A 23,031-nucleotide genomic window follows, 5' to 3' on the forward strand; every position below is an offset into this window, starting at 1 on the left:
ACACATATGCTCAGATGGGATCTTATATAGAGAAAGGTCTCTTCTGTGATTAGAAAGGATGCTAAACTACTGTTGCTCGCCTTTACTATCAGATTCAGGTCAAACTACGCGAAAGAATAAAGCGAGGAACGGTGAAGAACACTGATGAATAGCGGAAGCCCTAATGCAGATCTGTTATATGAGAAGAGAAGTACTTACTGACGTTGCCGAACAGTGGAGGAAGCGTCGCGTTTTCTGGTTCGAACATGTTGATGCAGCGGCCGTTGGCGGTGTGGAAGTGAAGGTCGACGGCGGCGACTGCGCACGAGCTCGGAGGCGACGCGAGGAAGATGATGAGGCGAAGGGGCACGAAGGGGAAAAGAAAGAATGATCCTTGGCCCTATTTATAAAGCAAAGGTATAAGTGACAGGCGCAAGAATCGAGGAACCAAAAAATGGATATCTAACATAGCTGTCGCTTTAGTTTTTGGAGGGTCATTAATGAAAAGGAAGTATTTGCGGGTTTTTATACGGAGATGATGTCATGACGATTCGCTGCAATCTTAAAAGATGATGTCACGACGGTTTACCAAGTGCATAAGGAAATGATGTCATGGCGGTTTACAAGATTCTTTGAAGATCAAGGAGTGTTTCCATGGATTGAAGATTGACATGAACAGGTTCAAATCAATCTGGGGCCTAATGTTGGGGATATAACTACTGAGTATAAACCGCCCAGGAGGGGCCGGGTTATGCTCATCCGTATTGAAGCCCATGAAGATAAGGAGTATGGCGCTTTACTATCGAAACTTTGAGGCCTAGAGCCCAAGGGTGGATTAGGGCCCATAGATATAAACCGCCATGAGATATGTAACTTGTGTTGTAAGTTAGGGAAAGGTAGAAATCGAGCCAGACACATGTATGAGCCGGCGTCGGTATTCTGTAGACCGCCAGGCGTCAACCTGTGTATATAAAGGGACGACCCAGTGGCAGTTCAGGGACAAGAAACAACAACTGGAGAAATAGGTAAAGCGGATTCGCTCCCTGCTCACACTACAAGAAATATGTAACTTGTGACCACCACTATTGGTCACTGAAAGGTCATGGTTTTTCATTTGCGACCTTTTTGTGACCAAAAACAGAAGGTCAAAATCTGAGGGTCGTAAACTGACTTATAGCGACCTTCTCTATGAGAAGGTCGTAGACGTTTACGACCAAAATATGTCCACTGTGGCGTTTTGGTCACTAGCAACCTCCCCAGGCCATGTAGTCATCCAGCGTGGCAAGCTGATGTGGCACAAGATTCAGCCCGGTCCAATTCGGTTTTTTACATGGGCCTAGCCCAACAATTCGGCCTTTTTACTATATATTTTCTCTATTAATTTTCTCTAGCTACATGGGCCTGGCCCATTTTATTTTCTAGGACGTGGCCTTCTATAATTCATTTCTTTTTTTAGGCCTCAGCCCTTTTACAATCCAATTTATTTTGGGCCTCCACAACATACATTTAGAAGCTTGACATCACAAGGGCAGCTATTCCAGCTTGACATATCAGCATGTACGCATGTATCCAAACCATTTTATTTCTTTCAACAGCCACAGCCACAAAGTAGATAGTAGATACATTCAACAGACTAAATTAACATAGAAATGAAGCAACAAAGGGCAGCCCGAGTAGGAGCTAAACGAACAGTAGGACTACATGACCGAACAGCATGGTACTATTTCTATTTCTACCAGCAGCAGTAGGGACTACCAAGGAGCTAAACAAACACCGGCCGAGCTAAACTAACAGCAATCATCCATCAGCAATCAGTGACAGTAGCAATGAGTGGCAGCGGCGACGTTCAAGAGAGCCCCTCCCCCTGCTTCTGCTTGGTTGCCTGCTACTGCTTGGTGTCTTGCATCACTAGTCACCCTGCACAGCAAGAATTTTAGCTTTACATAAGGTTTACAAGAACAGGACCCTGATACATGAGATTGACATTCACAAGCTATTTGCATTTATATTTAGAACTAAAACAAGAACATTGACAGATATGAAACAAGAACTCATGCTTGGGATGACAAACAAAACATACCTGGTTTATCAAGACTGGCAGCTATCATTGATCCAGCTGATCTCTTTCCCCTGGTTGGTGTTGAAAGTTGTACATCCATTGCATCAAAAATGTTACGATGATCCTGGAACTGTTGTGTGTTGCTTGCATTCTTTGGTACTAGAACTCCTTCCTCCTGCAGAAGAAAATCAAACATTGACAGATCAATATCCAAATTAGCAGCTTCATGTGCTATAGTTTTATCAATTAACAAAACAAAATCGGAGTATTTTTGACCAACTTGGTCACAAAGAAATTTCATTCTGTAGCCTTGAAGCTTAACAGCAGTTCTCTCTGATGCCCAGGTACCAGACAACCCACATACTCTAGTTGTACCATGTAGCTCCTCTCGTTTGGTTGTACCTTCGTGAAGGCAATAAAAGATTGTCATCAGAAATACAAGTTCCTTTTTATCACAATTAACTCAGGAATCAATATTTTGTAAAAATATACAACATTTTAGAGCTTAGTAATCACTCACCTACACCAGCCAAAGATGTGAGAACGTCAGTTTTGTTCACAGATTCCAGTGGTGGCTCTTCAACATATAGACAAAGAGAGTCAGTAAGTACTCCTAGCTGATGCAGCTGCTTACATGCATCAAGACAAACAAGCTGTTTTGCTTTCTTCTTGCTTCTTGCTTTTGGACCCACCAAAGGTGGCAACATGTCACTAGATGGTAGTGTTAACATGCACACAAAACCATCACCGTGGTTCGTGAACTCAAACAAAGGTTTTGTGGTGTCGTACCTGTGACATGTTCAGAAATGTAAGAACGTGAAATTAGAGCCCTCCACACAAAATGACAACTGGTATCGCAGATTTATAGGTGTAAGAACGCGAAATTTAGAAATGTAAGAACGTGAAATTCAGAAACATCAAGTCTCGCTGCATCTCAAAATCAAGCCGATCTAACATGTAGTCTAAAATTAATAGATCCAATAATACTAATGCAATTGTAATCATACGACAGAATAGAGTACAAGAGGCTCGATCGTTCAACATTTCCAGTGCAAGCATTGTACAAAGCAAAACAAATTAAAACCCAATAAGACACTATTACAGTACAGTACGACGACGTCTATTGGCTCGATCGTTCAACATTTCCAGTGGAAGCATTGTACAAAGCAAAACACCCAATAAGACACTATTATAGTACAGTACGACGGCGTCTATTGCCCATCTAGAAAACAAGGTGACATACTGCAGGTTCAAAAATTTCCTACCAATAATGATATGTTTGTACAATGGTTGGTGTATGCGGAGCTCGTCACTGTATGATGTATAACAGATGTTGTATAACAGAGAAGAATGGCAAAAAAACATTTGGTGGCATTGAGCTGTTGACAGAAGTATGCAAAAAAGCTACTCAGATGCTAGCAAGATGAATCAACGAGAACTGTGAAGGTTGGAGTCTAGAAAGGTATTCCCTGTTGGAAATCGACTACGACAGCAGTTAAGCTATGCATCATTCTTGGCGGTGGATCTCATCCCTGTCATTTTTAGCAATCACTACACGTAAAAGAAGTAAAGCATGTCAGCTGTATTGATTTTCAAACACACAAAAATGAAGGAGCAAAAGGCAGCCAAAATATAACTGCAGGGCCCTCTTAACAAATAATGTTTGTGCTCAATCTGTTAGTACAAACACTACTATATCTGCCAAATGCACAGGCCAATTAATATGCCTATTTATATAAATGGATGGGTTAAGTGTACAAGAGTGGTAGGCCTAAAATTCCCAAAATTAGATAGGGAAACGAAATGCTTGCTGCATGCCGCACGCTGTCTAGAACAGTAGTGGAAATAGATGAGTCTGTAGGCTGCCCGCCTGCCTGCCTGATATGATGGTGAGAGAGATGGGCGGTAGCAGCGAAAGATAAGCCATATAGCTTTGTTTAATATTACTAAGATATATAGCCATTAGTTCGTTTTAACATGGAACCCAAGAGTATGTGACTCTAGCACCCTGAGAAAGATGTTAATATGCCATCATACTAGCTGATAGACAAACATTCCAGGAAGAATAGATGCTTGTTTAACGGGTACAATCAGTACTGTTATCTCTAATAGACAAATTTAAAGATATTAAAAGAAGCACCTGATAGAGAATTTTGCCAACAATTGCAATGCTTCAGTTATGATTCGGGAAATAACAAACTACGACTTAGAGAAACAGTTTGAATAACAGTGGGTTCTGACATCAAATTGGAATTTTTTATGAGCCTCACGAACTCAAATTACATTCCATATATACTAATATGGTTCACTATTATCACGAGAGCCCCTCAATCATGCATCAATCTTAATATCATCATCAGCATAGCACTTGGAAATAAGACAAAGAATAGAGGAATTACTGAAATCGGTGAATCTCTTCCAGGGGACATGCATGAACTCTGCATACTCCTTGTCTCCATCAATCCTATGGAGTTGCAGAACTAGCGGGTGACGGGTGACAATGCCTACAGAATCAAACCAAACAAAACAAATCAATGCGTTAGAAAAACAAAACAGGACGCCAAAATGGACAAGCTCTTGCTGCTTGAATATCCATACCTGAACCCTGGGCAGGAAATCCTTTCCAACAACGCTCTCCAGCACTGAAGATTTGCCCGAACTCTACAGTGTACCAAAGGAGTTCAAATGTCAAAACACAGAACCACATCTGGTAATTGTATACCCACTTGTACTGAGATGCGCTTGAACCACTCTTAACAGCGCGAGTTCATGCAGAACTGCTTGCTTGAAACTAGGAGGATCCTCATTACGCGAAACAACATGCCCCCTAGTTGATCCCAAGTGGTAGTAGTACCTACTAGTACCTAGCTTCCTAGCACTACACAATTACTGGTCATGTAGGCAACTACGTGCAACCAAACTATACAGCAGAAGATTCCAACAAGCAACAGCGGCCCAAATCTAGCTGCCAACCCCTACAACAACCGCAGATCCAAGCATAGCTAGACCGCATCACCGCGGCCAAACGGCGGCCAAACGGCGGCCAAAATGGACATCCAAGCTGGGCGGCAAGGTTGCGAGATCCAGCAGACACACCTGGGGCACCAGATCCGGGGGAGGGGGAGAAAACGGACGGGGCATGCACCTGGCCTCCGACGATGGCAATGGACGGCAGCGAGTCCCAGAGGGTGGGGAGGGCGCTCTCATCGCCGTGGTCGCCGAGCGCCGTGCAGGCGCGCTGCAGCTTATTGACGAGCAAGATCAGGTTCTCCATGGCCGCCGCGCGGGATCTGGCCGGATCCGATCGGACGAGCGCGGTCGAGGCGGTTGAGTGGGGAGGGAGGGAGACGAGATGACGCCGACTGCTGAGTCGAGCCGCGTCGGTCGGGCTTGAGCTGCGGATGGTCGGAGCAGCGAGGGCGACGCGGATAAACGGGGGAAGGCGCGCAGATCCGGCCTTGTGGTGGGTGAGGAGGTGCGGATCCGGCGATGTGGGGGCGCCCAGCTTGAGCAGCGGAGCTATGGAGTGGGTGGGGGCGGTGAGGTCAGGGCGGTGAATGAGGAGGATCGGGAGGGGAGCGGCGGCGGCGCGGAGATGGGAGGAAGGGTGCGACGGGGGGATCGATCTGAGCTAGGGTTTGGGCTACGGGTGGGGGGTATCTCTTTTTGTTTTCTTTTTTTCTTTTTTCTGTAGATCGATGTGGGACGCAGAGATGGATGGATGGATGGATGGACGCCATGTCATCAATCCGTGGGAAGTGTTCTGATTGGTTCAGAAAGTCAATGGTTTAAAATAGTTTTCAAGTACTAAAGATTGAGGGATTTTGTGAAGAAGCTATCAAAAATATTTTTCAAAAGAGCACCACACAAATTTTCACTAGAGTTATACCACATTTTATGGATAAGGACCAATTTGTATGCATTTATGATCTTTCTAGCTATTTTTAATCATTTTCCGAGTACCCAAAATGAGGTTTTTTTGTGAAGGAACTATCAAATAATTGTTGCAAAAATGGAACAAATCAAATTTATAAAATACTAGGCCATGTTTAATATACAATTGACCAAATGGTTGGGTGTAAAAAGTTTTGATCCACCTCTGGTGAAAAAGACAAATTTCCGCCGATTTAGTTGGAAGCGGGTCAAGTTTGAACTGCAGCTGCCTCATAGCTTGCTCTTTATTTTTTTCCAAAAATCATTTCTAGGTACATAAGTATCTATTTAATCATAGAAACACCAAAAAAATTCCAAGATTCAACCACTGGCTAGGAACGGTCAAGCACGCCGTTTTGAATGCATTTTGAAACAGGCATAAAAAATTCAAAAAAATCAAAAAATTGGAAAATCTTCGCATTGTGTCATTATATGTGACCAAGTTTCCAGGAAAAATAATAAACTTGTAATACGGCAATTATTTTAAAAAAGTGTTTTCAGAAACGAGCTATCACGCGTGAAGATTCAGGGTTTTCAAGCCAAATGATCAATCTTATGGCCACGTTCATGGCATAGTTTGTTCAAATGATCTCATATTGTGCACAAGGGTGCATCTTGGAATTCCAAACAATATTTCTTAAGGGAGTTTTTATTTTCTTTGCACGGAAAATTCATTTTCCATTTTCCGAGTGCCCGAAATGAGTTTTTTTTGTGAAGGACCTACCATATATTTGTTGCAAAATTGGACCAAATCATTTTTATAAAATACTAGGCCATATTTGATTCACAATTGACCAAATGGTTGGGTGTCAAAAGTTTTGATCCACCTCTGGTGAAAAAGACAAATTCCTGCCGATTCAGTTGGAAACGGGTCAAATTTGAACTGCAGCTGCCTCATAGCTTGCTCTTTATTTTTTCCAAAAATCATTTCTAGGTACATAAGTATCTATTTAATCAGAGAAACACCAAAAAAATTCCAAGATTCAACCACTAGCTAGGAACGGTCAATCCCGCCGTTTTGACCGCATTTTGAAACGGGCATAAAAAATTCAAAAAAAATCAAAAAATTGGAAAACCTTTGCATTGTGTCATTATATGTGACCAAGTTTCCAGGAAAAATAATAAACTTGTAATACGGTAATTATTTTAAAAAACTGTTCTCAGAAATGAGCTATCAAGTGTGAAGATTCATGACTTTCAAGCCAAATGATCAATCTTATGGTCACATTCATGGCATAGTTTGTTCAAATGATCTCATATTGTGCACAAGGGTGCATCTTGGAATTCCAAACAATGTTGCCTAAGGGAGTTTTCATTTTCTTTGCATGGAAAATTCATTTTCCATTTTCCGAGTGCCCGAAATGAGTTTTTTTGTGAAGGACCTACCATATATTTGTTGCAAATTTGGACCTAATAAATTTTATAAAATACTAGGACATATTTAATGCACAATTTACAAAATGTTTGGGTGTCAAAAATTTTGATCCACCTCTGGTGAAAAAGACAAATTCCCGTCGATTCAGCTGGAAGCGGGTCAAATTTGAACTGCAGTTGTCTCATAGTTTGCTCTTTATTTTTTTTCCAAAAATCATTTCTAGGTAAATAAGTATCTATTTAATCAGAAATACATGGTTTGATGGCGAGACATCGAGGTTTGGACGGTGGCCGAGGGCCCCAACTCTAGAGCGCGTAAGCTCGCATGCCCGCCATGTGGTCACCGCGTCACCGTGGCGTTGCCATATGTTCTGGGTGGCCTAGGCATGTCTAGTGGGTTGGGCACTCCCCAGGTAGGTGCTAGGAAGCAAATCACAACATAAGATTCTCACGAGGAGACCGATCGATGCTCAAACATGAATAAGCAGCCAAGTGTTTGATTTGCGGTACGGGAAATGCACATGGCTAATGGGCGTGAGTTTTGGCTGAGGATGATCAGTTACTAAGAAGACCGTCTTCACAAATTTTCACCTAAAAGGAGGAGCCTAGGTGGTACTTGCTTTGCAAAGTACCACACTGGACATAAATACAAATGTTGAAGCTGGGCTCAAAATAATGAATGGATTGAGCTGGCATTTGGTGGGGGATGGTTATTTGGGCATAAGAAAGCACTGTAGAAAATGGATACCATTTGGACATGCCAAAGTGGTACTTCCTTCACAAAGTGCTGCTTTGAACAGGATAGGAAAATGAATATTGTTGAGTTATTTTTGAACTACGCAAGGAAGGTTTTTGACATATTTGATGAAGGTATGATCCAAACAATTTATGAGAATTTTTTGGGAATTTCTGGAATAACAGAAATATAGGTTGCTTCACAACCTAGGGCAAAAATTGACAAATGGACATGACACATAGGCAGAACTGATGAGATGGCGCCTAGTCATCACAACCCACCACAATCTACAAGGCTATGACCATCTATATTGGTCGTTAACAACTAGAAATAAGGCAGCGGACCTGCACTATTTGCTTTGTGACCATTTCATGTAAGGAAATTACGACCTTTCTGACCAAAATGGTCGCAATGGTTTAGGGTTTGGAGCCCCCCGAACAGCTTTTGACAAATTGGTCTGAAATGGTTATAGATCTATGACCTATTCTTCCAGGGTCACTGACAGAAGGTCACTAGTTGACATATTTCTTGTAGTGTCATCGAGACCCCATCAATTCCACCACAACTGGATTGTAGGCTTTTACCTTCACCGCAAGGGGCCGAACCAGTATAAACTCCCCGTGTCCTTTGTCCGGTTTAACCCCTTTTTGCTAATCTCGTTGTGATGGCTCCACGACTAAGTCCTCTCACTAGGACATCTGACGTGTTCATTCCACGACAACCGTGATCTACACCAACACCTCCGTCATCTTCCCCAACATCGTCATCACCTTCCCCATCTATATTCAGCGGTCCACTCTCCTGCAACCCGCTGTACCCACTACTTGAACATGGTGCTTTATGCTTCATATTATTATCCAATGATGTGTTGCCATCTTATGATGTCTGAGTAGATTTTTGTTGTCCTATCGGTAATTGGTGAATTGCTATGATTGGTTTCATTTGCTTATGGTTATGTTGTTTTCCTTTGGTGCCCATCATATGAGCGTGCACGTGGATCACACCATAGGGTTAGTTGTATGTTGATAGGACTATGTATTGGAGGGCAAGAGTGACAGAAGCTTCAACCTAGCATAGAAATTGATGCATACGGGATTGAAGGGGGACCAATATATCTTAATGCTATAGTTAGGTTTTACCTTAATGAACGTTAGTAGTTGAGGATGCTTGCTAATAGTTCCAATCATAAGTGCATAGAATTCCAAGTCAGGGATGACATGCTAGCAGTGGCCTCTCCCACCTAAACTTGCTACCGGTCTAGTAAAGTAGTCAGTTGCTTACGGACAATCTCACAACTCCTACCACCACTTTTTCACACTCGCTATACTAACTTTATTGCGTCTTTATCTAAACAGCCCCTAGTTTTTATTTACGTGCTCTTTATATTCTTGTAAACCTATCCAACAACACCTAAAAAGTACTTCTAGTTTCATACTTCTTCTAGGTAAAACGAACGTTAAGCGTGTGTAGAGTTGTATCGGTGGTCGATAGAACTTGAGGGAATGTTCGTTCTACCTTTAGCTCCTCGTTGGGTTCGACACTCTTACTTATCGAAAGAGGCTACAATTGATCCCCTATACTTGTGGGTTATCAAGACATAACAACATACGTTGTTCCCTTTGTCAGCGGTATGTTACTTTTGCCCGAGATTTGATCGTTGGTATCACCATATCTAGTTCAATATCATTACCGGCAAGTCTCTTTACTCGTCCCGTAATGCATCATCCCGTAACTAACTCATTAGTCACATTGCTTGCAAGGCTCATAGTGATGTGCATTACCGAGAGGGCCCAGAGATACCTCTCTGACAATTGGAGTGACAAATTCTAATCTCAATCTATGCCAACTCAACAAACACCATTGGAGACACCTATAGAGCATCTTTATAAGCACCCATTTACGTTGTGACGTTTGATAGCACACTGAGTGTTCCTCCGGTATTTGGGAGTTGCATAATCTCATAGTCATAGGAACATGTATAAGTCATGAAGAAAGCAATAGCAATAAACTAAACGATCATGGTGCTAAGCTAATGGATGGGTCTTGTCCATCACATCATTCTCTAATAATGTGATCCCGTTCATCACATGACAACTCATGTCTATGGCTAGGAAACTTAACCATCTTTGATTAACGAGCTAGTCAAGTAGAGGCATACTAGGGACACTCTGTTTGTCTATGTATTCACACATGTACTAAGTTTCCAGTTAATACAATTCTAGCATGAATAATAAACATTTATCATGATATAAGGAAATATAAATAACAACTTTATTATTGCCTCTAGGGCATATTTCCTTCATCTTCTTCCTCTTCTTCTTCCTGATCAGGATCTCTCATTATAGAGGATCTCCCAATGACTCTGGCTATGGTCTGCTTGACCCTTTCTTCTTTTCTTGCCCTCACCAGCCTCTTTTGGTTCAAGAGTGAACTGAATTGTATCCTAAGTTAAGGCTCTGGCCTTAGACATGGGAACTCTCTTGACAGGTGTCTTCTTGTGCAGTCCTAGCTTAGTTGCAGCAGCAACATATTCCTTTTTCCGCACCTTTTTCTTGGAGCTGACCTCTTCCTCAACAGCAACATAATCCTCATCTTCTGAGTCAGAATTTCTCTTCCTTCTTGTCCATATAGCTGCTTTGGGCAAGTTGCTTGGGCTGCTCCTGCTACCCTCATCATAGCTACTAGAGGGACTACTGCCCTCACTCAGGTTCACCTGCTCTTCTGACTTGTTCTGGCTATCACTCTGATCTGACATGTCTGACATTGCAAGCTGACAGCTGACCCCGTGAATAGTAATAGATGAGATAGAGTGGATGAGCATCACAAAGTGCAGAGATTTTGCAAAACAAATGAGTCAAAAACTTAGTTTTAGTTTTCCACAGAAATCATTTTGGAGCTATCGATTTGTTAAACTCGATGACACCGAAGCAACTTTTGGAGTCTAAACTAGTGAAATCGGTTAGACCGAGACACAGTTCGATTACTCTAAGATTGCTAGGGTTTCATTGAGAGTTGAACTCGATCGCACCGATTTGCAAGTTTCGGTCAGATCAAAAAGTGCAAGTGCAATGGTCGAAGCCAAATCGGTGAGACCGATTTCCACAACTTGGACGGTCCGAGATGAGTTCGGCGGAAACCTAACCCTAAATTTCTTAATCGAATCTAATCTACGGGATGTTTTTGCTAGACAGGATGATCTCATACGTGGTAAGGAACATGTCATTTTCTTTGTGCTAAGAATCGGAGTAAAGAACAGCACAAAGATTCGAACTCATACCCTAGTTCAGTGATGAGCTTGCTACGGCGGCAACGGCGGGGTCGAATTCCGCCGACGGTGATGGAGACCAGCGACGGGTGGTCGTTGGCGATGATAGGACGATCCGGAGACTCGAGGCGGCAGAGCAGGACATGCGCGGGCTGATAGGTTTTGGAGGAATTTCCAAAATTTGACCCGACGATATATATATATCCTGACCCTGTCGGTGTGACCAAGTGGAACAACTCGGTGGCACCGTGATGCAGAATCGCAAGCGGTTACTGCAACTCGGTGTGACCAAAAAGTTCTAATCGGTTGCACCGAGATTGAAAACCTAGATCAACTCAGTGAACTCGGGCAGACCGAAAAGGATGAATCGGTCAGACCGAAATGCACAAAGAGGTTTTGGAAGTTTAAGTCTATGACGAATCGGGGACTCCAAGTGCTCCTCACACAGATTGTTCGAATCTGACTTGATCAAACTTTGTGATGTAGCAAGAATAGAGTTTGAGACGAGAAAATCATAGATAGCTATAGGAAATTCTTAGGCATTCTTGTCCATCCATTTGGCAAAAGAAAAAGAGCCAAACAACCAAAGCAACAAATGGATGTCCTCGAATGAGTAAAATATGCAACCAACATGCTCACACAATAAAATGGCAAATGAAATATGTGACAAAGCATGCACAAACACTCTAGCATCTATCAAGCAATTGGCGATGACTCGGTCATCTATATATGAGTATTTCTTAGGAATCAAATGAGAACATTTGATCATAGGTCATACTCATCGTTTAAGCACAAGTGGTGTTACCACATTTACATAAAGCATTGTTGTGTTCACACCATTAGAGTTGATTTAGCTCAATATTTAGAGTAAAGCTCCCCCTAGATGTGATATCCCCCTAAGAGGGATGAACTAACCTTGGGTTTTGTCGATGATGACTTCATGTAGATGTTGAAGATGTGGATGCTCAAAGTTGATGTAGATCATTTGGAGCAATCCATTGGAGTGAGTTGCACTTTCAATACCTGCACGGGTTAGTCCCACAAGGAACAAACAAGGATATCCATAGACATAGAGTGAAGTTCATACATGATGATGTCCATGAAAGCATTAGGTTACCTTGTCCCTTGTCTTACCAACAAGAGGGTTTGTGACTCCTTGAACTAGTACAAGATGTGGAAGTTGTTTGCACTTGTCCTTGCCAAAATACTATGAGTGAAGTATGTTGGCGGAGTCACCCTCGAGAACTCTCTAGTTCTTCTTCTTCGGGATCCACATCATCTTGATGGGAACCCTTGGAGTTGTAGTCGTACTTGATGAAGTAGAACTTGATGTAGTCTTGGGAACCCACTTGACCAAGGCCTCGGGAGCTTCTTCAAATGCATCAATCTCCTCTTGAAGCTTGTCCTTGCATTTTTACTTGTGGTCTTGTGGTGGAAGATCATTTTGAGCTTGTGTCTCCTTGAAAGAAGTAGGATCATACTTCTCTTGTTGAGGAACAAACTTCGTCTTGGGGTATTGACCTTATTCCCACTCAACTCCATTGGCATTGAACTTTCGTTCAAAACCAGCACCTTGATTCTTTCGGTGCCTTCCTTGCTTGCGTACAATTTCCTCAAATTGCTTACTTCCGGCAAGGCTCTTGTAAGCACCTTTCTCTATAATTCCCTTCAATAAGCTATTTTCTTGCTCAAGTGTAACTTGGCTAAGAGAATCATTAGTGGAATCAAGAGAACTACTAGAAGCAACAACATTGGATTTAACATGATTGTTGTTACTACTAGAAGAAGAATCTTTTTGTTCTCGTTGCTAGATTTTACTTGTGGCATGTAAGTAGACAAGAGTAAATGCTTGGCAATGTAAGAAGAACTTTTCTTATGGAGATCATCATTGGTTGCTTTTAAGAAGCCATCCCCTTGCTCAAGGTTAAGCATTTCAAAGCGTAGCTTCTCATGAGTCTTTAAAAGCTCTCGATGATCTTCTAAGGTAGTTTCATGAGCTAACTTAAGAGTGTTTAGTTCTTTAGTTAGACACTCAATCTCCTTCTTATCATCGTCATTCATTTTATCTTGATTAGCATGATTAATAGCAATTTCACCAGAGTTCTCATAACTAGAGTTGTCAACAAGTAAATCATCATCACCTAGCAAGTCATCTTCATCACTATTGAAATCCACATACTCGGGGTGTGCTACCTTTGGGCCTTTAGCCATGAAGCATCTTCCAATTCCTTCATTTGGTGAGTCAAATATGTCATAGGAGTTGGTTGACACAAGTGCTAGACCGGCAACACCTTCATCTTGAGTATATTCGGAGTTGGAGTGATAACTTCTCTCGGAGTGATGGTCGGAGTCGGAGCCGGATACCCATTCACCAATGTGAGCTTGATGTCTTCATTTTGTGTAGCTCCTTGATGATTTGTCCTTCCTTTCCGAATCCTTGCTTCTGCGAGAGGTTCTTCGTTCATAACGATCACCTCTACTCCTTCTCTCTCTTGGAGGTGATTCTTCTCTTCCACTTCTCCTTTTTGGTGAGTCTTCTCTTCTTTTGTAGGGAGCCGTACACTCATTGGAGTAGTGTCTGGGTCTTCCACAATTGTAGCAATTATGCTCACGACTCGAAGATCTTTTGTCATTGTAGGATCTTGACTTGGAACTTCTTTCCTTGCTTCTACTCTTTTAGAACTTGTTGAAGTTCTTCACCATTAGACTCAATTCCTCATTGAAGTCTTGTTTCTCACTTGATGATGTAGGAGCATCACATGAGGCTTTGTAAGCACCACCTAGCTTGTTGTGAAGCTCTTCTTTATCCTTGAGTGACATCTCATGAGCAACGATTCTTCCAATGACTTATGTTGGCTTAAGATCTTTGTAATTGGGCATCATTTGGATCAATGTGCACAAGGTATCATATTTTCCATCCAAGGCTCTTAGGATCTTCTTGATGATGAATCTATCGGTCATCTGTTCACATCCTAAGCCGGCAATCTCATTTGTGATGAGAGTAAGCCTAGAGTACACTTCAGCGACACCTTCACCATCCTTCATTTTGAATTTGTCAAGCTGACTTTGAAGCACATCCAATTTGGATTCCTTGACGGAGTCGGTACCTTCGTGCATATCAATCAAAGTATCCCAAATTTCCTTTGCATTCTCAAGACGACTGATTTTGTTGAATTCTTCGGGGCACAATCCATTGAAGAGGATATCGCAAGCTTGAGCATTGTATTGCATCATCTTTAACTCTTCCGCGGTAGCTTCACGGTTTGGTTCTCTCCCATCAAAGAATTCACCTTGCAAGCCAATACACACAATATCCCAAATGGCGGGGTTATGTCCAAGAATATGCATTTTCATCTTATGCTTCCAACTAGCAAAATTAGTACCATCAAAGTAAGGACCTTTACGGTGGTAATTTCCTTCGCTAGACGCCATACTCTCCTAGGTTGTGAAACCAAGGCTATGATCACCAAAGCTATGGAAATCAAGGCAAATGGAGACCAAAGCCCTGATACCACTTGTAGGATCGAAAGTATGTCTATAGGGGGGGTGATTAGACTACTTGACCAAATAAAAATCTAGCCTTTTCCCAATTTTAAGTTTTGGCAGATTTTAGCAACTTAGCACAAGTCAAGCAATCAACCTACACATGCAAATCTAAGAGTATAGCAGCCGAATGTAAATCATTGCGTATGAAGGTAAAGGGAGGAGTTTGGAGGGAACAAATGCAATGTAGACACGGAGATTTTTTTTCCCGTGGTTCTGATAGGTGGTGCTATCGTACATCCATCTTGATGGAGACTTTAACCCATGAAGGGTAACGGCTGCGCGAGTCCACGGAGGGCTCCACCCATGAAGGGTCCACGAAGAAGCAACCTTGTCTATCCCACCATGGCCATCGCCCACGAAGGAATTGCCTCACTAGGGTAGATCTTCACGAAGTAGGCGATCTCCTTGCCTGTACAAACTCCTTGCACTACCAGGGAAAAGCTTATAGACAGACGCTTACTAGTAGCGTGCTATATTTTCCCGCACTACTGCTACTTACTAGTAGCGTGCTATATTGACCCGCGCTACTACTAATATTTACCGGTAGCGTGTGGCCAGAAAAAACACGCTACTAGTAAATATCTTCAACCGTGCCCCGCGAACAGATCATAGTAGTAGCGCGGATTATAAAACCGGCGCTACTACTATGTGAATAGTTGTAGCATACGTGAGGCTCCCGCGTTACTAGTATACTCCCACCATCCACCCACCCACATTTTTCTCAAAAAAAATCCACCCAAGCCCCGGACTCCTTCCACGTTTATCCCCTCCACCGCCGGCCTTCTTCCACCTCCTCTCCTCTCCCAATCCAGAGTGTGTGCAGCCCCGTGCCCTGGAGTCGGCTGGCCAGGCCTCCTCGCGATCGCTGCCACCGCCACCGCCACCCTCGCCCCTCCCCTTACCAGAAGACAATGAGAAGAGAATAGGTCAGGCGGCGGCTCCCAGTCCCAGATCCGCCATGTCCATGGCCGAGGGCTTGGACCTGGAGCTCCACATCCATGGCCGAGGGCTAGGACCTGGAGCTCCACCTCTGTGACGTCGGCTGCATCTCTCCAATCGCGAGCTCACGCGCTTGGACAGGACCTCCGTCCGTCCGCTCCGCTCTGCTCTGCTCCGCTCAGCCGACGACGCCATGGCCGCCAAGGTACTATCTCGATCTGCTTCCCTTTCCCTTTCCTTTTTCCTTCCCTTCCCTCCCTCATGCGCAGCCTGCTTTGGTTTCCTTGCAGTGCACAGACGCAGACGCACACACACAGCAGCATTGCTGACTTGTTGCATGAGGCAGCCGGCGAGGTGAGGTGAGGCAGGAGAGGACTACCCAAAACGCCTACAAGCTCCACCAGTACCCACCTTCTTCCGATCATAATCTAGTTTCTCTTTCTCTCTTGCAAAGAAATGATAAATTTGATACTGTACCCGTCACTGTCGATCTGAAAGTCCGCTTCTCCAATTCTTCTTATTTAAATGAGGCCAACTTGTTCAAAGCAGAGTTGAGTTGAATGAATCATTAGGTTCGCCGGGATTCCACCTGTTTGTGGTGTCCTTCCTCTAACACTAATTCGCTGGGATTAAGATAAATTAATTAGGCACCTTCAGAAATTCTAACAGTTCATCCCAGACTAAGCAAACTGTACTTGTTAGTGTTAGTTTTCTCAGAGAATTTAGCGTTAGTTGATCACCATTTTGATCCTTTTTAACTATATATAGTTATGCCCACTGGAATAAAATGAAGTTTATGGGCATAATAAAGTCACCAATTGTTTGACATTTCCAATTTTGAAGAATTTGAATGAAAAAAGATAGATCACTATGCTGCCCATCTTCAACCAAAATGACTAGTCACTCTACGGAGGCTAGTTGTTTCTAACCTGACTGATTTTTTAGTTTAGGCATCCATGTGTCAAAATCACTAGTTTGGGGACCTGAGATGCATTTCCTGTTTTAGGAAGAAATGCATTAATGCCCTTCATGTAAATATGAAGTCATAGATGCTAAATTTGTGTGGATTTACTTCATTGCGAACCATTTTTTTTAGATTTCAGATGGGTCCCTACTGAGGAATGTTGTTTAGCAGTATTTTTACAATGTTTCAGGGCTTTGTTTTGTGGTATACAATGATGTTTCTTTGTTCTAATAGGAGTTTTGCTGTAGGAAATGAGGGAAGAGAGTATGTTCTAAGGCGTATACTTAGACGTGCTATTCACTTTGGTCATCAAAAATTGATGGCAAAGCAAGGATTTTTTAGCTCGTAAGAACTGTAACCTGCATCTGTTGTATTCTGTACTTCTTCGGTAATGGTATAATTTGCTAGCCATTTGTTTACTCGGGATGCTAAACATGCAATGTAAGGCTTATGAGGATGACTGTAGATATGTCATATGACAACAAGAAAATAAACCATGTCACACATGATTCTAGCTAATTTAAACTATGTTCTTGAAGCTGGTATTTGATATGCCATTATTTTGTATCTTTCTTGTACAGCCTTGTAGATATTTTTGTCCGAGTGATGGGTGATGTGTTTCCTGAGCTGAAGGACAATGAAAAGAAGATTAAAGCTATTATTAAAGAAGAAGATGCAAGCTTTGAGAACACTCTAGCGAAGGTAATATTGGTTGTCAGGAGTATTTGCATATCAGTGACATCAATTTGGCCCAAGTGATGTTTGTTGAAGTAACTTCATTGCAATCAAATCCGAGTGGTTGCACACTCTTAGGCAGTGTTTTATCCTTGTAAAAATGTGTTAGTCTCAAAGTAATTTAGCTAGTTTGTTATCAGATAACCTAAATTGTTTTATCCTTGTAAACATGTGTTAGTATCAAAGTAATCTAGCTAAGGATATGAGAGATTTAGGAAAGCTGCAGATGTTGTCAAGGAGAATGGCAGGGCAATACTTAGTGGCCAGGCAATATTTGCACTACATTATTATAGTCAATCATTTGTTAGCTGCAAGTAAATATATGACCTTTGCATTGTTGAATTACAGGACACCTACGAGAATGTGGTTCAGAAACATAGTAAGTTAAAGAAGGAGGTCGGTCACTGAAGGTACACTCATGTTGCTAACTGAATTTTCACACCACTATTGCATTGTGATATCTATCTAACTAGGCAATGAGGGTTCTTAAGAATGTCTTGATTTAGCCAACATGTTCTCTGCTTATTCTGCTCTGTAGTACATTCTGACACTAGTAACTAAGATGAGCTAGCTGGGTTCTTTTTCAGGATAAGTATGATAAACAGAAGTGTCACAACCCAAGGGCGGAGGCCGACATTGATCGGGGCCTGCTTGAGCTAAGGGCTAGGGCGAGGGACATGACGGCGTCACAACTCAAGGCGGCGGCTGCCATCGGTCAAGTGCGGCTCGTCGAGGCTGCTCGCTGTGTTTCGTCGCAGCTGCAGGCCGCGAGATCAGGTCGGGAAGGCGCCACGCATCGACGAGTGAGCCAATTTTTGGATCGGACCATAACAACGTATCTCAGTCTCCGACGTCTAGAAGTAGTGGTGAAGTTTTGAATTTGCATGGCAAGAATCACTTAGTAGGTAGCTGTAGGTAGCTGACACACACAACACTGTGTTTACAATCCTACTTATATAAAAGATATGAATTATACACGAGTTGCCATTACAATGAGGAACTGTGATAGTAGACACGTCAATTGTGTGATAGAACGGAATTGATTGATTTTATTTTTTTTAATTTCTAATAAGTTAGTAGTAGCGTGGGAACAAACCACTCGCTACTAGTATTTAGGATACTAGTAGCGTTGGGACTATAGACGCGCTACTACTATTTCATTAGTAGTAGTGCGGATTGAACCCTCGCTGCTACTAACAAAGTTAGTAGTAGCGCGGGTTCAACCCACGCTACTACTAACTTTTAGCTGTAGCGCAATACTAGTAGCGTGAGTACCCGCGCTACTAGTAGCCATTTTACCCGCGCTGCTAGTAGCCTTTTCCCTAGTAGTGTTGGTTCAACTCCACGATCTTGATGGAGGCTCCCAAGTGACACCTAACCAATCTAGGAGCACTAGTAAAAAAAGCCCCATTCGTACCGGTTCGTGAGGGCCTTTAGTCCCGGTTTTCGAACCGGGACTAAAGGGTCGTCACTAAAGGCACCCCCCTTAGTCCCGGTTCTTACACGAACCGGGACTAAAGCCCCTCCACGTGGCCGCTGTCTGGAGCTCCACCTTTAGTCCCGGTTGGTAACACCAACCGGGACTAAAGGTATTTTTACGATTTTTTTTGATTTTTTTTATTTTTTTAGGATTTTCAAATTTATTTTACAATTTAATCTCTAATCACCCCTGATCCCCCTCACCACTGCTCAATTTAACCTCTAATCTCTAATCACCCATCACCATTCCAAATCATCTAACTTCCCGGCCGGTCACCCATCCTCTCACTACTCCAGCCTGAGCACGCTTAACCTCCGGGTTCTATTCCCCCTCGTTTCCAAGTCTGCACTTGTTGTTTTCCTCACAATAGTAAGATGTCAATCCTATTAACCCTCAGGAGTTTAGCTTGAGCATGAAGTCACACGTTTCACTGTTTGAGTTTGAAACTATTATTCTAAAAAGCAATAATTATTTAGTAATAATAATATTTCTTGAATACTAAGTTTGACCATAGTTTAACTATAGTTTGACCATAGTTTGACCAGATTTGACCAAAATTCAAAAAAACTGAAATAATTATTTAGTAACACTAATATTCTTGAATAATTATTTAGTAACACTAATATTTCTTGAATAATAAGTTTGACCATAGTTTGACTATAGTTTGAGCACAGTTTGACCAGATTTGACCAAAATTAAAAAAACTGAAATAATTATACTTATACTTCTTGAATAAGTAGTTTGACCATAGTTTGACCAGATTTAACAAAAATTCAGAAAAAAAATTGGGCATAACTTTTTTTCCTTTTAGAATTTGGGGATTCTAAAAAATTGCAAACACGCCATAGGTGGTCAAAATCGAATGCGGATTTTCGTGCTAATTTTTTTGATATATTATGCATTTTTTTCGGCATCGTATGCAAAAGATATGGCTGTTTTACATTTTCATAACACTTTTTTTGCAAAACGTGTCAAAATTTAAGTTTTTTAATTTTCATAACTAGTAGATGTAGTAACATAACTACATCTCGAAGGATTTTAATTTTTGAAGTTTTTATCATTTTCTTTGCTTTTTACAAAACTTAAAAGGCGATCCGGGGGGGTAGAGTTTGAAAAAAGGGCCCTTTAGTCCCGGTTTGTGTCTCAAACCGAGACTAAAGGGCTAACTTTAGTACCGGTTTGGACTAAAGGGCTCATTTGAACCGGGACTAATGCCTTTAGTCCCGGTTTGAGAAATGAACCGGGACTAATGCCCCCATTCATGCCGGTTCATGACTGAACCAGGACTAATGGGCTTATCTGGCCCAAACGTATGCTCTGTTTTCTACTAGTGGAGACACCACTCTCCAAAAGGTAATAGATGGTGTGTTGATGATGAACTCCTTGCTCTTGTGCTTCAAATGATAGTCTCCCCAACACTCAACTCTCTCTCACAGATTTGGATTTGGTGGAAAGATGATTTGAGAGGAAAGCAACTTGGGGAAGGCTAGAGATCAAGATTCATGTGGTTGGATTGGAATATCTTGGTCTCAACACATGAGTAGGTGGTTCTCTCTCAGAAAATGTATGGTAGAAGTGTAGGCACGTTCTGATGGCTCTCTCCACGAATGAAGAGTGGGTGGAGAGGTATATATAGCCTCCACACAAAATCTAACCGTTACACACAATTCACCAAACTCGGTGAGACCGAATCATGAAACTCGGTCAGACCGATTTAGTTCAAAATGTGAACATTAGGCTTTTCGATGGGACCGACATGTCAACTCGGTGGGACCGATTTCATTAGGGTTAGGGCATAACATAATCTCGGTGAGACCGATCACATAAATTCGGTAAGACCGATTTCTGTAATAGGCAAATAGAGAGTTGGTCAGGCAAACTCGGTGGGACCGTATCGCTCATTTCGGTGAGACCGAAACGTTATGAAAGGGAAACAGAGAGTTTGCATTGCAAACTCGGTGGGACCGATTGCTCATCTCGGTTAGACCAAAACATTACGAAGGGAAACAGAGAGTTTGCAATCTCATCTCGGTGAGACCGAGATCCCTATCGGTGAGACCGAACTGATTAGGATTTCTGGCAATGGCTATGTCAAATGAACTCGGTGGCGCCGAATAGATCAAATCGGTGGGGCCGAGTTTGACTTTTGGTTTGGGATATATGTGGAAATGAGAAAGTGGTTGAGGGCTTTTGGAGCATATCACTAAGCATTTTGAGCAAGCAAGTGATTAAGCAACACCTCATCCCTTTTAATAGTATTGGCTTATCCTATGGGCTCAATGTGATCTTGGTTCACTAAAATGAAAATGTAGAGTCTTGAGCTTGAGCCAATATGTGTCCTTAGCATTTTGAGGGGTCCACATTCCTAGTCCATGCCATTCCAATCATTTAACTTTCTGAAATGATCATCTTGAAAGAACATTAGTTCAATGAGCTATATGTTGTTAGGAATTACCAAAACCACCCAGGAATAGTTGCACTTTCAAGATGGGTTGGTGATGTCGAAGATTCCCCTCTCCGGAGCCCCAAACGGACTCCAGATCTGGCCTCCCGATGAAAAACAGGAGGTGGCGGCGGCTCCGTCTCGTCAAACACGATAATTCTTTCTCTCTGATTTTTTTCTCCGAAAATGTGATTTTATAGTATCAGGGTTGAAGTCTACGGGGCCACCAGGTGGGGACAACCCACCTGGGCGTGCCTGAGGGGAGGGGGCGCCCTGGTTGGTTGTGCCCACCCAAGTGCCCCCCTCCGGTGGTTCTTGGCTCTAGAAATTATTTTTTATTGTATAAAAATTCCTCGTAAAGTTTCATTCCAATCCGAGAACTTTTATTTCTGCACAAAAATAACACCATGATAGTTCTGCTGAAAACAACGTCAGTCCGGGTTAGTTTCATTCAAATCATGTAAATTAGAGTCCAAAACAAGAGGAAAAACATTAGGAAAAGTAGATACGATGGAGACGTATCACCACCCAAGAGATGATACCCGCTGATGCAAGAGACCACCGATGCTGCAAATGGGTTTGCGCAACGATGCTACAATAGAGGGTCATCAGTGCTCCGCGTAATGCTTCAAGTAGGTGGCAAGTGCTGCAACCAGGGAGAGCTCACCATCTCGCAGCACCTCTTGCTACCAGGAGCCATCGGTAGTGCGATGAAGCACTACCGAGCTGTCGGTGCTATAATGGAGCCCATGCGAGGTTGCCATGAGGGTGTCACGTGGTGCTACGGAAGTGTCGCCGCTGCAATGGTGCATCATCGGGTCGTCCGAGCATCGTCGGTACTTCAGGAGGTGGTCGCAACAACGTTGTTGCTGCAACCCAAAGCCCGCCGGCGCTGCTGTCGTGACCAGTGCGTGGCGAGCTCGCCAGCGTTTTGCTGCGAGCTATCCGACGACGTGATTGCTACATCTGAGAGCTGCGGCCAGTGCAAGCGAGCTACGCATGCGTGCGGGCAGCAGGGATGCCGTGTTGCAGCTTACCTGATGGTTGGAGGCGCTCCGGGGAGACGTGGGAATGTTAGGATGGAAGCTATGGCGTGGTCCTGTTACCAGCCTATCAAGCAGCCCACATCATATTACCAACCCAAATCAACGACCAGCCAGGCGACTGATCATTGCCTAAGATCGGCCGGCTGCCGCCTAGCAGCCTCCATAGTTTATTTAGCGGCAACCGAAGTCAAATAATTATTTTTAGTAAAAAAATAATTCAGCAGATTTTTGGGAACGAATTGAAATCAAAGGTTTTTTTTTTAGAACAAGATGATGACCTTCCTTAATTATGGCCTGCAGAGAATTGTCGGCCCATGTGATATCTACCCACGTTCGCGGGCCGGACAACGGCAGGTGGACCTAGCAGCGCCACCAGTCCCCCGCCTCCTCCGCAGCCAGCCACGATTTGTATGGTGCGGCGGGGCGAGGCTGCCTGCCGTTTCAATCGAGCCACATCGTCCTCCCCCCCTCCGATCCCCCGCCATTCCCTTCCCCCCAGCGAGGAGAACCCTAGCGCCTCCGAGCTCCTCCG

Source organism: Triticum dicoccoides, chromosome 2B (genome assembly GCF_002162155.2).
Source record: "Triticum dicoccoides isolate Atlit2015 ecotype Zavitan chromosome 2B, WEW_v2.0, whole genome shotgun sequence".
NCBI lineage: Eukaryota > Viridiplantae > Streptophyta > Magnoliopsida > Poales > Poaceae > Triticum > Triticum dicoccoides.